The sequence below is a fragment of the Lycorma delicatula genome, chromosome 11 (assembly GCF_047948215.1).
Source record: "Lycorma delicatula isolate Av1 chromosome 11, ASM4794821v1, whole genome shotgun sequence".
NCBI lineage: Eukaryota > Metazoa > Arthropoda > Insecta > Hemiptera > Fulgoridae > Lycorma > Lycorma delicatula.
The window spans coordinates 57,102,158-57,118,203 of NC_134465.1; the positions used below are offsets into that span (position 1 = coordinate 57,102,158).

General features: G+C 32.2%; 1 protein-coding gene across 1 annotated transcript in view; it reads right to left on the minus strand.

The window, feature by feature from the left end:
• Nucleotides 1–15,336, minus strand: part of LOC142332157 (uncharacterized) — a 61,922-nt gene extending 46,586 nt beyond the window's left edge. The window contains exon 1 of the mRNA XM_075378428.1: nucleotides 15,210–15,336. The gene's annotated coding sequence lies outside the window, so the exon portion shown is untranslated. The remainder of the gene's footprint in view (nucleotides 1–15,209) is intronic.
• Nucleotides 15,337–16,046: the final 710 nt, after the last annotated feature.

Sequence of the window (16,046 nt, forward strand, 5' to 3'; positions counted from 1 at the left end):
AGAATGTAAATAAATTCAACTGGCAAAACAGGACTACCTTTAATGATTTAATTCAAACCATTCACTAAGCATAGCAGTCGGTTCAAAATACTCCTAACTTTCTTTTTTTAGCTTTAAACCTTCTGCGGACAACATTTTGCAAAACCCGCGCGTAAATCGGTCCTGTAGATTTTTTAGTCTGTTGCGGAGACACGAACATTGGCTTTTATATACAGAGTGTTCCTAAAATGGTGGGCTGGCTTTACGGTTTCGGATTCTACTTGTAAAACTAAACAAAAAATAGCCTTAGGAAAAATGGAAATTTTTTCTTCGTTCTCCCCCGTCCGCCATTTTGTTATTTTTATATAATAGTTTATATCACAAGTTCGGATAGACGAATCAGACTAATATTTAGTAAGCGTCTTGGTAATAAAGTTCTAAAATTAGCAAAAAATCAGCACTTAATACCTTCGCAAATTACAAAATGGCCGCCATGTTTATTTTTAAATCCGTTATATCTTCATAAATATTAGTTTTATCAAAATTTATGTTGTTTACTAAAATATTAAGCCTTTTATTTTGAACAAAATGACATTTTATTTTTTTATATCGGTTAACAAATAGCCGAGTTATAGTAGAAAATTGATGATGTAATTTTTGTCATAATTATTAGTTCTATTATTGTGAGAAAATTACTACTTAATTTGATACTAATTTACAATACTAGAATTAACAATAAATAAAAACAATTAATATTTAATCGAATTGAACGTAAAGTGGAGAACATAAAAACAGACCCATAATTAAAAAGATCATTCCACCAATTAATTTAAAATAAAATCAATGATTTTCTTTTAAAGAAACCGTATTTAAACAACGCTGTTTAAAAAAATTAAAAATAAACAAGGTTAAGTTTGCTACATTTTCGTATAATTTGTACACAAACATATGTCCTAATAATTTTCATTAACGTCTTTTGGATTGTTATTTATTTTTAACATATTTAAAGGAGGTGGTTCTTAGTTAGATCCGTACAGATTTTTAACTTTTTTGTCCGGGTATAACTTTTTCACCAAGTCTTCCAGAGGATCAAAATTTTTTTAAACAATACAGAATGATCCCACGGTCGTTTCACACAATTTCCCAGTGATACTGAACCATTACAAAACCGTTTGGATGAAAATTTTCGATTAGGCAGTAGAACGTGTTTATTGCTTTTCAAAAAGCTTCTTTATCAAGTACATACCTTAGATTACTTGATACTTGACGCATTCTTTGTAAACGAATATGTTATTCATCGGTTCTTTTGTTTCGGAATTTTTCAGTTTGACGCTTTCTTTCAACAGTCAACAGATATGAGAATTTTTCAGGTGTTTAATTATAAATAAGTTTATGCATCAACGAGAAACAATATGGTGTTTGTTCTCAGTCTCATTTGAAAGACGTTTGCGGACCAAATTATGTTGATATTCCCGTTCAGATTAAATTTCTTTTGATAATTTGCATTTCATGTATTCCGGAATTTTAGACAGTGTTTGAGTAGAAACAGCCTTGGTGCCATACCTTGGTTAGGTGTATTTATTCTGTCTATTAATCTTGCTAGTTCATATTTAGTAGTAAATAAAATAGATTGTTCAGTTATGTTTAAAGAAATATTTTCATAAGTTATACTGATCATTATATTTCACATTTTAATTTAATTTTTATTACATTGTAGAGGAATATATGTAATTTACTGTATAAACATATTAACTGTGTGAAGTGTAAATTTGAACTAAAACAATATTAGAATTAGATACACTGTTACATTATTAATAGAAAATATCAGCTGTTAACAAGGCCAACTGAATTTTAACAACTTATACACTTTACATGAATAAAAAGAAGGCAGTTAGTTTCCTTATTTATAAAATAATAAGGAGGAAATGAAACATGAGTCCGAACAGACAGCTTATTAACAATATCAGACTCTTGACGTGGAATCTTTATGAATCCTTTCCATCGGACCTTTTAAGTCGTTTTGAACGACCCTGTTTTGTTTCCAGAGAACTTCCTTTTCTTTTATAAGCAGTCCAATTTGTAGGCCTACGCATATTTCCGTTTCGATAAAGTTACAGAACTAAAAACTTTTGCGCAGTTCTGCGCAATAAGACCGACTTTACGTTTACGACCCCCTCACTATTTCGCAGTCAAAAGCGTACTGATTTTTAGAATACAATGCACTATATATGTTCGATTAACGAGCAAGTCCTACATACAATCATAAAATTTCAACTCACTCACCACTGTGACTAACTGCATAAGCGCATATGAAAAATACACCGATACTATGTCAACATAACCTCAAATTAAGTAATGTTGAACAATTTGTTACGTTTGAGCAATCGTTATGTTTTTTTGAGCAATTGCAAGTAGCAATTCTGAAGGTTCATTGCAATTGGAGGAATGAATTTCGTGCCGGCCTGACAACGTAACCTCAAATGAGGTTGTGTTGTCTGTTGTTGACCTTAAATTGAGCGAAACTGAAAAACGACTCAACCAATTAGGTATACTAATATAGCATATCTAAATTTCAATGAAATTGATCAAGTACCGGGTGTCCCATATAAAACGCAACCCATCAATCACTCATCCATGAAATTTCAAAAGTCAAGCTTACTCCCCTACTCGTTACTGAAATGGACTCGTCCAACATCTGAACATCGCCCCGTCGCAGTAGAACACTACCGATAGTAACAACAACGCAATCATAACGTTCAGTGTATTGCTAGAGACGAGATGGTGTTTTCGCTAGATGAACGTGTTTTCATTGTTGAGTCGTACTTCAGTACGAAATCAGCGGTTGCAGTGCAAGATTTGTTTCGCCATAAGTACCCAGATAAACCAGCTCCTAACAAAACATCAGTCACAAAATTGAGAGAGACTGGTTCTGTTAATAACAAGGAACACAAAAGATCTGGGTCGGTGTTGAATACAGATACAGTCACTGAAATCAAAGACCGATTACTCGTCTCACCAAATAAATCAATCAGACGTTTGTCTGCTGACATTAATTTGTCTAAATCAACTATTCATCGGGAAACCAAACAATTACAATTACGACCTTATCGCATTCAAACGGTTCATCGACTTCTTGAGCCAGACAAAGAAAAACGGCTACAATATTGTCAATGGTTCCGTCGATTTCTGCGTGAGGGAATTAATGCTATGGATTCGTTATTTTTCACAGACGAAGCACGGTTTCATTTGGATGGCTACGTAAACAGCCAAAACAGTAGAATTTGGAGTGCTGAAAATCCCCACGTTTATCACGAAAAACAATTACACCCGCAAAAGTTGGGCGTGTGGTGCGCGATATCGCGGAAGAAAATAATCGGTCCTATTTTTTTCGAGTATACCATTAATGCAGAACGATATCAGGATATTTTATTTCAGTTCATTACACTCTTGGAAGAGGAAGACAGACACTGCTGGCTACAACATGACGGTGCGACATCGCACTACGCAGGTTCAACTTCTGATTTCGTCGGTAATCGTGTTATCGGTCGAGGCTTGTGGCCACCAAGATCTCTAGATTTGACTGCGGCGGATTTTTTTCTACGGGGTTACCTCAAAGAAAAAGCCTACAGCAACAAACCACGAACACTTGAAGTCAATATTGAACAAGCTGCATTAAATATCCAGCTACAAACTTTGAAAAAAGTTGCAAGAAACGTTATAAAAAAAATTTAAGCTTGTATTCAAGAAAACGGCGGCCACTTCCAACATTTACTCTAAATATAAGGTAATGGGTGGTAATAATTTTTATTATTACCATCCATTACCTTACTTTTTATTATTTCAATACCTACCAATATAAGGTTGGGTTGCGTTTTATATGGGACACTGATTAGTTATGAATATTTTGAGCCACAGAATTATCAAAATGTTTGTAACAGTAGAGCGTAACTCAAGAATGAATCAACTAGTCTTCATCGCTAGCCTCCGTGGCGCGAGTGCTAGCATCTCGATCTTTCATCCAGAGGTCCCTGGTTCGAATTCCGATCAAGCATGGCATTTTCATACTCTACAAAATTGTCACTCATCTCATCCTTTGAGTAACACCTAACGGTAGTCCCGGAGGTTAAAAAAAAAACAGTCTTCATCAAATTCTCACAAGCACAACTTCATATCTACTGGTAAGGCATATTTAAATTTCAATGAAATTGATGTAGAAGAATGAATGTTGAATTGAAGATTTTTGCGCCGCAAAATTTAATATATGAATGGTATTTTCGTTATCGGCATACCTCAAAACGTAAAGAAGATTAATTTTCACCCCCCAATTCCACCATGTGACCGAAAAAAAACCTCAAATTGAGATTTTGTTGCCTGTTTTCAACCTTAAATTGAGCGTAACTCATAAACGACTCAACCAATCTTCATACAGGTTTCACATGCACAACTTCAGATATTTTAATACAGCATATATAAATTTCAATAAAATTAATCTAGTAGTTTTGGAAATTTTCGAGCCACAAATTTTATACATAATATTTTTTTACTGTAATTTTCTTCGAAAACTTGGTAAAAAAAGTTTTGAAAAAATAATGTAACGAAGGAAAAATTAATTTTTCATACGCCGTCGATGCAATCTTTGAAACTTATTTTTTGAAGTCTGCGACAAATTTTAAAATTAACCTGAAACCTGAATTCAAATAAATGTCGTAATCTGTATCTTGTGCACTCGTAATTCATATCAAATTTGGTGCCGACTTCAAAAAATAAGTTTTAAAGATTGTTGAGAGCATAAAGGAAAAAATATCTTTTTTCTTTTTCAGTGCAATATTAAAAAAAAATTAAATGGTTTTAAAGAAATGTTAGACACCAAAAATAAAATGTTTCCATCACTGTTAGCAGAAATTATTTGTACTTAAACTCATAATAAAAAAATTTGATGTGGACACCACATGAGTTCCTTGTACGCCTATTAAATTACATATACACATTTTTTTTTTTAATGAAAAGTACATAAAATTTTATTTCATTCTGATATTTTTTTATATTTTTTTTATTGTTATTATTGAATTATTATTTATTGTAAAACTTTTTACAATCACAGGTTAATAATTATTAATAAATCAATAAACTTAAATTAAAAAAAAAAGTTAAAAAAACGGAAATGAAGTCGAATTCAAACCGATCTCCTCTCCTTGTAAAATCAAAATATTTCATTAATGAAAATATTATTTGGCTATAACTTTGGAACTTTGGAACCAATTATAATATATCTTGAAAAGGTCTCAATGAGAGCTTATTACTGCAGTTAAGAAAAAGTCAAAAATAAAATTTCTTTTGATTTTGGGCTTTTTGGATACTTTTGGTTCAGTTGATCACAATCAAAAGGGGAGGTGCAAAACTGGATGTTACAGCAGTCCTAAATCCAAAATTTCATTATCCTACGGCTAATCGTTTTTGAATTATGCGAGATACGTACGTGCAGACATCACACAGAGACTATTCAAAATGGATTCAGGGGTGGTTAAAATGGATATTTTCGTTGAAATTTGAAAACCGAAATTTTTCGCGATAACAATACTTCCTTTACTTCGTACAAGTTTGTAATAAGTTGAGATACATTTTGTACATCACATCTCTTTCGTTGACGTCTACAATATAAATGGTTTTCAAAAACATTAGCTCAACTTAAATATATTTAGGCATAGAGTTATATGAAGAAAATAAAAAATATGAAATGATTAAACAACTGTATTTTTACCTTATAATCCTCTGGGACATTGTTATTTTGTTTTTAAGACAATAAAATTTAAGATTTTGTTTAACCGTCGTACGAGACTATGATAATAACTAAAACGTATTTATGGAGTCTACGGGTCACGTACAACGGTCAAAAAATTTTTAATTTTATTGTCTTAAAAATAATATCACAGTGTCACAGATGATTATAAGGTAAAAATGCAGTTATTTCATTTTTTAAGGTATTTTTGTCGTGGTATTTTAAAATGTTTAATTTTATTTTCTATTTATTACTTTTAAAAGATTAGTAGGCATGTGTTCAAGAGTGAGACTTTTATAGGCTGATGATGATGATGATGAATGTTTAGATTATTTGACCAGCGCAAATTATTTAATAGCCCACAGGTAGCCTTGCTGAAGTTAGAAAGACTAAGAAATATTCAAAAGCCGTTTAAGAACATATCTACTGCAGCGCCCCTGCCGGCTTATAACTGTAAAATAATCTAAGAACCTGTTCTGAGGTGATACCTATGCAATGAATGCAAAAAACCGCATCGAAATCGGTATTCAGATTCATGTGTTTTCTTCATACTCGATAAATGTAAACTGTCATTTTCTTGTTTCTTATTTTTTAACAATGAACCAACTGAATTTAAATATTATTAAGCAATTAATAACTTACGACTTCACTTTTCTTAAAAATGTCAACTAAACATTACTAATTTTATACCTGTTCTAACTAGACAGTATGTAAAAATGTGTATTTATCTAAAGTATGAAATTATTATGATTTAATTTATTAATTAATGTCATTAATTCAACATAAATTTAAGGGTAAATAAAGGAAGTGTAAATAATCCATAGTTTATTTATCCGGCTATTACTTAGTGTATGCTATTACCACAACCAACGTATTACAACACGGCTGGAATGGCTTACATTAATTTTGGTACATCGGTCCAGTAGTTTTTGAGAAAACTGGTAACAGACACACGCGCGCGCCCAACCTTATACCCCAAACGTTCCGTAGTGAGTAAAAACTACTCGATCAATCGCAACCAGATTTTTACCCATGTTTCTTTGACATAACTGAAAAGGTTTTTATAGATAATTTCATCACGAAATAACTGCATCAAAATCGGCCCTGCCGTTTTAGAGAAACATCTACTGCAACGCCCCCTGGTGGCCTATAACTGTAAAACATGTCTAAGAACCTGCTCTGATGTGTACCAATGTAATGCAAAAAACCGCATCGAAATAGGTCCAGTAATTTTTGAGAAAAATTGTATCAGACATACACAGAAATTCACTCACAACCTCTTCTTTCCCCAAATGCATATATCGTCTCCGTTCGTCGTGGGTAAAAATGCCTTATATTGAAATATAAAAGAAACTTTATGAACTAATAGAAAAATTATTGAATTAAACTTTAAGCTTGACAGAATGTGTTTTAATTTAATTTTTTTGTTAAACATTATGTTTAACAATTTTTAAATAAAAAAAATTTAATTTTTTTAATTTTTAAGAAAATGTTCTGTAAAATTTATTGTGTTTACCGGTAAATCGTTTATTTGTTTAAACTGTATTTAATTTGATTATTTTTAAGTTTAAATAGAATACTAATATTTCTAGAAAAAATAAGTTTTCTCTCGACTACTTCTTTACCATCCCCGCTCTAATAATAAATCGGTTGTATCTGCATAGCAAAGTTTATTTATTGACTACTTTAAAAATACATACAACGTTAATAGAAAACTAAATTTCTAAAGAAAGAAACAGACAATTTCGTTTTATTTATAATTACGTTATTTTTTCTTTATTAAAATGTTTTTACAAAAAAAAAAATGTCTAAGCGCTAATGATTAAAAATATATATACGTTATTGTTTTTTAAATCTTTCATTTGCGATCTCCGTGGCGGAGTGGTAGCGTTTCAGCCTTTTTTCAGGTCCTGGGTTTGATCCCGGTCAGGCATGGTATTTTTCATACGCTACAAATTTCTATTCTCATACGGCAAAATTACCAAAGCACGTCATATCAAAAACAAAAAAAAAATTAAACGAGTATATTAGTTTAAAATCTTGTTTATTTATAAAACGGATCAATAATAATTATTCAGATGTAGTTAATGTAAAGTTTACTGAATAATTAGAAAAACAAAAATCTGATGTGGACATCACATGACATCCTTTTATGTCTATTAAATTACATATACACGTTTTTGCTGCATTTCATTTAAACTTATTTCATTTGAAAGTGAGATACGATCCTCCAATTCTTTGATAAAGTTAACAGTTACACAATTGCATTGTGTTGGACACCACATTGCATCACATTTTTTATGGTGACCGTAACAGCATTTTATATTAGTTTATATATTAATTCTGTTTCACGTCGTTCAAGTAGATATGTGGTGTAAGTGAGAACGTGTCGGGTCCGTAATCAAGCATATATCAGTTCGAATCCGACTTTTTCATATACATATATTTTTTTAACTTTTATTTAATTTAAATATATTTATTTATTAATAATTAATTATTAACCTCTGTAAAAATATTTAATTAAAATGAAAAGAATATAACATTTTATTTCACTAATAACTACTGATTATTTTCATATTTTTTTCAATCGGAGGTTAATATTTATTAGTAAATCAATATATTTAAATTAAAAAAAGTTAAAAAAAATGAAATGAAGTCGGATTCGAACCGATGTGCCTTCCCCTTGTAAGATTCAAATAATTCATTAATTAAAATTTTATTTGGCTATAACTCTGGAACGAATGAAAATAAGTACCACTTATGATATATCGTTGAATAGCTCATGATGAGAGCTTATTTTTGCAGTTAAGAAAAAGTCCAAAATCCAATTCTTTTGGATTTTGGGCTTTTTTGGGATGTCTACTTTTAGTCCAGTCAATTGCAATCAAAAGGGAAGGTGCACAACTAGATGCTACAACAGTCCTAAATCCAAAATTTCAACATTCTACGGCAAATCGTTTTTGAGTTATACATACGTACAGACGTCACGCCGAAACTAGTCAAAATGGATTGAAGGAAGATCAAAATGGATATTTCCGTGTACAGCCAAACTCTGTGTACAGCCTGAAATAACATCTCTAGATCCTTGAAAATTTAATCACATATAAAATGTTACCACATATATGTCTAATTTAATATCGGCGGGCGAACACAATGGCAACTCAGATGCGCACAGCTTGCGCACAGTATACGGACGCGCTGATACAAACATTACTACCGCCGCGCAAATGACCGCGCAGTTCTCCCACTATAGTGGCGCTGCAGCCCCACCACTCTCAGGCTCCAATAAAAGAGCGTGCACGAGAGAGAATTTTCAATTCATCGTCCAACAACACCTGGAGAAGACCAAGAAGACAGAAGTTCCCCGGCCGGCTCAACGTGGGACACCTCCCGGCGGATGCCAACATCCCCGCCGAAGCAGCAGGCCTGGCCGGCCCGTCGAGGGAGCCGCTGGATGCGGACGCTACCCTCAGCTGGCCGGACAGGCCTGCTGCTCCAGCGGAAATGTTGGCATCCGCCGGGAGCTGAGGTCCCACATCGGGACGACCAGGGAACTTCTTTCCTTATCTTCTTCTTTTTGCTCTGCTTCCTGTGGTGGTCCGCAAGAGAATACTCTTGCACGTAACAGAACGCAAGGATATATATCCCCCTATTAATAGCAGAACCTGGACAACAGCCCTTTGCTTCTGGGTCTTTCTTATTTTTGGGCGGGTATTTGTTTAATGCTAGTCGTATATTTGATTTGTTCATGGATGGAATTGTAGATTCGTTCCGATCCTTATAGATCAATTTGAAAAAAGGCAATAAAGGCCTGTCGATGCAAGTACTGGAGAATGCGATGTCCTCCCTTTGTCGGAGGAAGTCGCACGTGTTAACGATAGGCCAAAATTGTAATTTAGAGGAAAGAAAGATGGTTGAAAGAAGGTTTTGTAAACCTTTCTTCACTCTCGCCATCTTCTTTATCTTGCATAGGCCGTAACCCGGCTTATACAAGACCGAGTTTGATGTGATGGGATGTAGTTCCTTCTTTTTTCTTCTTTAGCCTGCAATTCCACACTTTCGGTTGTAAATAATTTACAGACCGTAACCTTAGAAAGACTTATGAGCCCTGAAAAGGACACACAGCGGGCCTCTTCGCTCTTCCGTCGGGCGACTGCTGGGCTTCTTCTTACGTCGTCAGAAGAAAGCAGGGTTTTCTTTCCCAACATCCTTATCTTCCTTCCAAAGAATAATACATAATACATTTACAGAAATAATACAATTCTTTTGATTATTCGTTGTTTAATAAATGAAATCCCGGTAAGAGTTTTATAACATTTTTTTCTTATCATGTCGATTACATATATTTATGTATTTTTTTTAAACAATCCTTCCTTAATTAATTAAGAGAGGTGGTCTTTAATTTTGATAATAGAAATGTACTGTCTTACCTTTTTTGATATCAGATTAATTTTGTTAAAAATATTTTTATTTATGTTACAGAAATTTTTGTTTTTTGAGCGGAATAAATTATATCTGCGAGACTCTTACCGTACGATTTATAATTTCATTGTAATTTTTTTGGATATGACTGCGTTTTGTTAGATTGTTTCATTTTTTTTTTTTTATGAATTACTGATTGTTATTTATGGATTTATTATTCAAATTTATTGCCTTTTTAAAACAAATTTAATTTTACGGCCAATTTTTTTTTTTTGTTGATAGTCATTTCATTCACGTCATACGTACCATATTTTTCTTTTTTTTTAATAAAATTAGTACAATGACCGTTACAAATCGAAGATCTGTAAATCAAGCTTGATAAAAGTAATTGCTGATGTAATCAACAATTATTGTTGATAATATTACAATTGTAATTATTGATAAATCAAAGATGTAATATTGCACTTATTACTTTGTAAGTGTAACCCTCGATTTTTATCGTTAAATTCGATTTTACAAATCAAATTTATTTCTGTTTTATTTATTCCTTTTTTAATAAAACTAGTACCCTATCTTGTAAATTAATACTTTTATTATTTTTTTTTTTTTTAAAGTGATGGGAATTAAACAAAATTGTTTCATCTTCAGTACTTTTATTTACATAAGAGAATTTACCATTAAAAAAAGTTGCGGTGTATATTTTCTTTTAAATATTATTTCAAGTTTTTGTATGCTACCCAGTACTATGAAGTACTGTTATCTGGCGGCGCGATTCATAAAGTCACCTTAAAAAAATTAATAAAATGACATATTCGAGTCCCGCGGTTCATTAAATGGGGAAAAAATGTTGTCTAACAAAATTCGAGGTATTATCTGAAAGTATTCTTTATTACAAATCTAATTGAATTGAAATATGTTTTCACGCTTACTTTTTAATTTTTCTCCCATTTTCATATAATTTTTAGGTTAGGTCATGTTTAGAACTGTAAACGTAGTTCGTTGAATTCGCCGTCTACAGATTCTTACCGGCGAAGTTCTAACGAACTCCTTGTCATAATTTATTATTATAGAAATATCATTATTTATGTATTTTATTATTTGTTGTATTCACTGTTTTTATTTATGTAGAGTTGGTCTACACGAATCCATATTTACTGACACCAAACAAGAATGTGTTACCCCATGACATATATGGCATTATGGAATGTTCTAGCAAGAAAATCACTGCTAGAAATTTGTTTAAATACTCCAATTGTACTTATTTCTTTTTTTATTTTAATATCATTAAAATAGATTTATATTATATAATTTTAAATAAAAAAAGCGTAAACAGTATTAATAGTTATAGATAAAAAAGAAAAATTAGTTAAATTCCTTTTTATTATTATTATTATTGTTTATATCATCTATTTATAAACGTGCAAGCATTATCTTCCGGTATAATATATGGAGGTGCATAATCTCCATGTCTTATTCCAAATGAATAAGCAGGTGATTTATAACCAGGTAAATTACTATATTTATGTGTTGGCCCTGGTCCAATTGTATTAAGTGTAACAGTATCTGGTCTTCCAGTTAAAATAAAAGTTTTAGCTCTTGGTTTTACTCTTTCTATTTTTGGTCTGACATCGTAAGCGGCTGGACCCGGCGATTCATATCCCTGTTTATATCTAAATGTTGCACCCCTACAAATAAAAAACATAAAAGATATAGATAGATATAATATGATGTAACAATAATTAAATATTCCACGTAACAAATGTAATATTTAGTTCTATTACTAATATTCTAATACAATCTGGATTAATAAAGATTTAATTATTTATTACGATTTAAATAGAAATATAGTGATTCAATGAATATATTATAAAATTACAGGAGAATGTAATATTGAACAGATTTAATATTAAAACAGCGGCACCAGGGTGCCGCCCCTGAGTCTCATAGCGGCGGAGAGGGTGATGAGACAACAGGGTGATTTTCCAAGTGTCACTCGCGATTGGCTTATTGTACAGTAGCAGGAGAGGTGGCAGGCGTCGCAGACAGGTGGATGGATAAGATCCCTCATCCCAGAAATCAAGGCCTGGATAGGGAGTAAGTCCGAAAAGTTTCTGAGTGGCCACGGTTGCTTTGGCGCTTACCTGTATAGGATTGGGAAAAGAGCTTCCCTTCTATGTTGGTATTGTGCAGTCCCTGGAACACGTGGTGTTCCGGTGTGGGCGCTGGTATTATGTACGGGGCGCCCAGTAGTCGAGGAATTCGGGGAATTGGTGGCTGAAAGAGTGATCACAAAGATGCTCGAGTCGGAGCTTGCGTAGAAAGCCGTAGCTGCCATGGTGGAGGTATTGTTCGCGGTAGGAGGCGGATGAGGGTGAGTAGTGGTTGTCTGATCCTGTTCGTTCCCCGCATGTTTACTTGTGGACCTTAGGGGCTCCTCTGTATAAACCGATGGAATCGATTTAAGCGTGTTGTCATTTGATTAAATTTTCTGCTTCTCGTTTTTCATTATTCCATGAAAAGGGGAAAAATTGTGGAACATAACATTGTTCAGTATATGAAAATTTTACTGAACAACTATTTGCCTTGTGTGGTTGAAAATTATTCGGGGTTGCTGTTTGTTGCAAAGGTGGTGACTTCTTGCAGGGTGGGGACTGAATTAAACTTAAAAAGCGGGTCCGGTCTCCACCTGGTACAACTGCAAAAAAAAAATTAAAACAAATAAATAAAATTGAATAGTTAAACCTCCCTAAATAGAACAACTCCTTAAATGGAATATTTACTTTATCCCCTTGAAAAATTATCTTTAAATTGAATTAAATCCTTCCTTTATTCGAAAATTTCGAGGACTTGATGTACATATCAAGTCCTCGAAATAGGCATAATTTTCTTTGTTCTCGCGCATAATTGTTTTGTATGACAGACACCGATTTTATTTTTGCAAACCGGTACATGCACTGTGCTATGAAACCCGTAGTTCCTTCTTGGACACCCGGTATTTATTTAAATATTAACTCACAATTTTTATTAACTTTTTATAAACTACCGTTTTAAAGGTAATAATTATATATTCACCTTAACATTGAGTTCTATTTTTTAACTTTCAATGTAGATAATTAAAGGTTAAATGATAAAACAAATGTAACATAAGAATAAAAATTTACTTCTATTTATAGAAATATTTAAACAACATACATGGAATAAAATGGTCCAGGCGGAAGACTGGACCTTAAATTGTAAGAAGCTGGTCCCGGACTAATGGTTCCTTTATCGCGATCGCTTGGAAGCACCAATCCCATGCTGTAAGCTGGTGCCCTTGCCTTTCGAAATCTTTCTGAATTAAGTTCTGGTGAATGCGCCCCAGGACCAGGAAAATTTGCTGATTCTATAAAAAGAGAAAATAATAAAACTGTAGTAGACAATTTTTATTTTCTTGTACAAAGTAAAGGAACTATTGTGATCGTGAAAAATTTCAGTTTTCAGATTTCAACGGAAATATCCATTTTGAGCATCCCTGAATCTATTTTGAATAATTTCGGCGTGAATTTAGGACTGTTGTAATATCTAGTTGTGCATTTCCCTATTTGATTGCAATCAACTGGACCAAAAGCGTCTAAAAAAGCCCAAAATTCAAAATATTTGGATTTTGAGTTTTTCTTAACTATAATAAGACCTCATTGAGAGCTTTTCAACGATATATCATAAGTGTTATCTTCATTGGTTCCAGAGTTATAGCCAAATAAAATTTTAATTAATGAAATATTAGGATTTTGTAAGGGGAAGGCAGTTCGAATCCGACTTCATCTCCTTTTTTTTAATTTAAATGTATTGATTTATTAATAATTATTAATTTCTGATTGTAAACAATTTTTACAATAAATAATAATTCAATAATAACGATAAAAAAAGTATGAAAAAATATAAGTTGTTAATGAAATAAAATTTTTGTACTTTTCATTTTAAAAAGATGTGTATTTAATAGGCATACAAGGAAGTCATGTGATATCCAAATCAGATTTTTTTTTTAACTTCTGGGTCCATCGTTAGGTATTACTTCAGAGGATGAGATGGATGATTTGTAGAATGTATGAAAATTCCATCCCTGACTGGGATTCAAACCCGGGACCTCCGGATGAAATACTGAGATGCTACCACTTGTAAATTATTACATTTATTTTATTTTTATCATACGCCTTATAAATTTATCTTTTAACTTTCAAAATTAAAATGAACGTTTGTCGATTAAAACTGAGAAACTACGCATCAATCTGATCTTTTACTACTGGATTGAAATTTAAGGAAGTTTTTTAAATGAATTAATTCATCACAGAAGCTTTAGAAGCTTTTATGTGGGAATATGAAAACGGAATTTTGTAATTATGAAAAATACCTTGTCTGATCAGACGTCGAACCCAGGATGGAGACCCAAGATGCTACCATTCTGCCACGTTGATTTCACCAAAATATTTTACATATATACAGCAAGTCACACGAAAAAAAACGAAAAGAACCTCAGGACATTCCCTTAATTCAGACAAGTGCTGAAGTAGTTCCTTTTTTATCCATGAAGTAGGATATTTAGCCGTTTCCGATGTGATTGTGTTACGTATTATTATGTACCTACCGATCAGAATAAAGATGGATTTATTTATAAACAAAAGTAGATGAAATATGGTCATTTATATCTAAATATTCAACTCTAGGTGTAGGCCAAAATTTCAATTTACTTACTCCTTTTTTATATTATGCCACATAGGTAAAATGATAGTTCATATATTAAATTTATATAATATATGTATTCATATAGCATAATTAATTTTTAATTTAAATTTTGAAAGACTGAATCATATAATTTGTTTAAGACTTTTTTTGCATAAATAAACAACACTTAAATCACTTCAGGTATAAGTGTGAAGAACAAATTTAAATCAAGCACAATGTATATTTATTTGCTGATTTAGATTTTTAAATAAACTTTCTATAAATAATTTTTAAAATAACTAAATAACTGAAAAAAATCTTAGTCTTTAATTACGCTTTTTAATGGAACGTCGAGAATTGAAAATAAATGTAGGTTTTTCTGGATTGCCATATCGTGTTTTTTCTCTTAAATCATATCTTGGGCCTGGTCCAATTGATGTTGGATATTTATCCAGAAATAATCCCATCTGATAAGCTGGATTTATCCATTTGGATTTATCGTGGTATTTATATCCGATTGTTGGTGGTAAAGCATACGCTGCTGGCCCAGGACCTGAAACAAAGCAAAGGGAAATTATTTTTATATATCATAAATTAATTCTAACATAACCTAAATAATCATGTTTATTTTATTTTACTTATCATTCTAACAAAAGACGTTAAAGATTTTTGGTCTTTTCTTTCTAAAATCTACATGTAACTTTATCACTGTACTTAAAAAGAGTGTTATTTTCTATTAAAAAATTTTTGTATTTTTTTAAATTTGTAATGGTACTATGTGAACATAAAGTGTGGAATTTTCAACTGCTAAATTCTTGGTGAGCCCACTGGGCTGGTCTAGCAGTTAATTCATCATCTCAAATCAGTTATTTAACAGCTGATTATAAAGTTTAAGTTTCTGAGGTTTGAATCCACATAAACGTTAGTTGCTTTTATACTGTTTTGAATACTAGACAGTGGATACCGGTGACTTCAGTAGTTGGAGTTCAATTAACCCACACGTTCAGGAATTGTTGGCCTGTGTCTGTATAACACTACACCTCATATACCTATCACCCTCATTTCATTGGGTCATGGAGGGGTTGCTTATTGTTTTCTAGTTGAACAGATTGCAACATACATAACAAAGAAAAATATTCTTGATCAACATGCATTACCTGTTCTTGTAAAT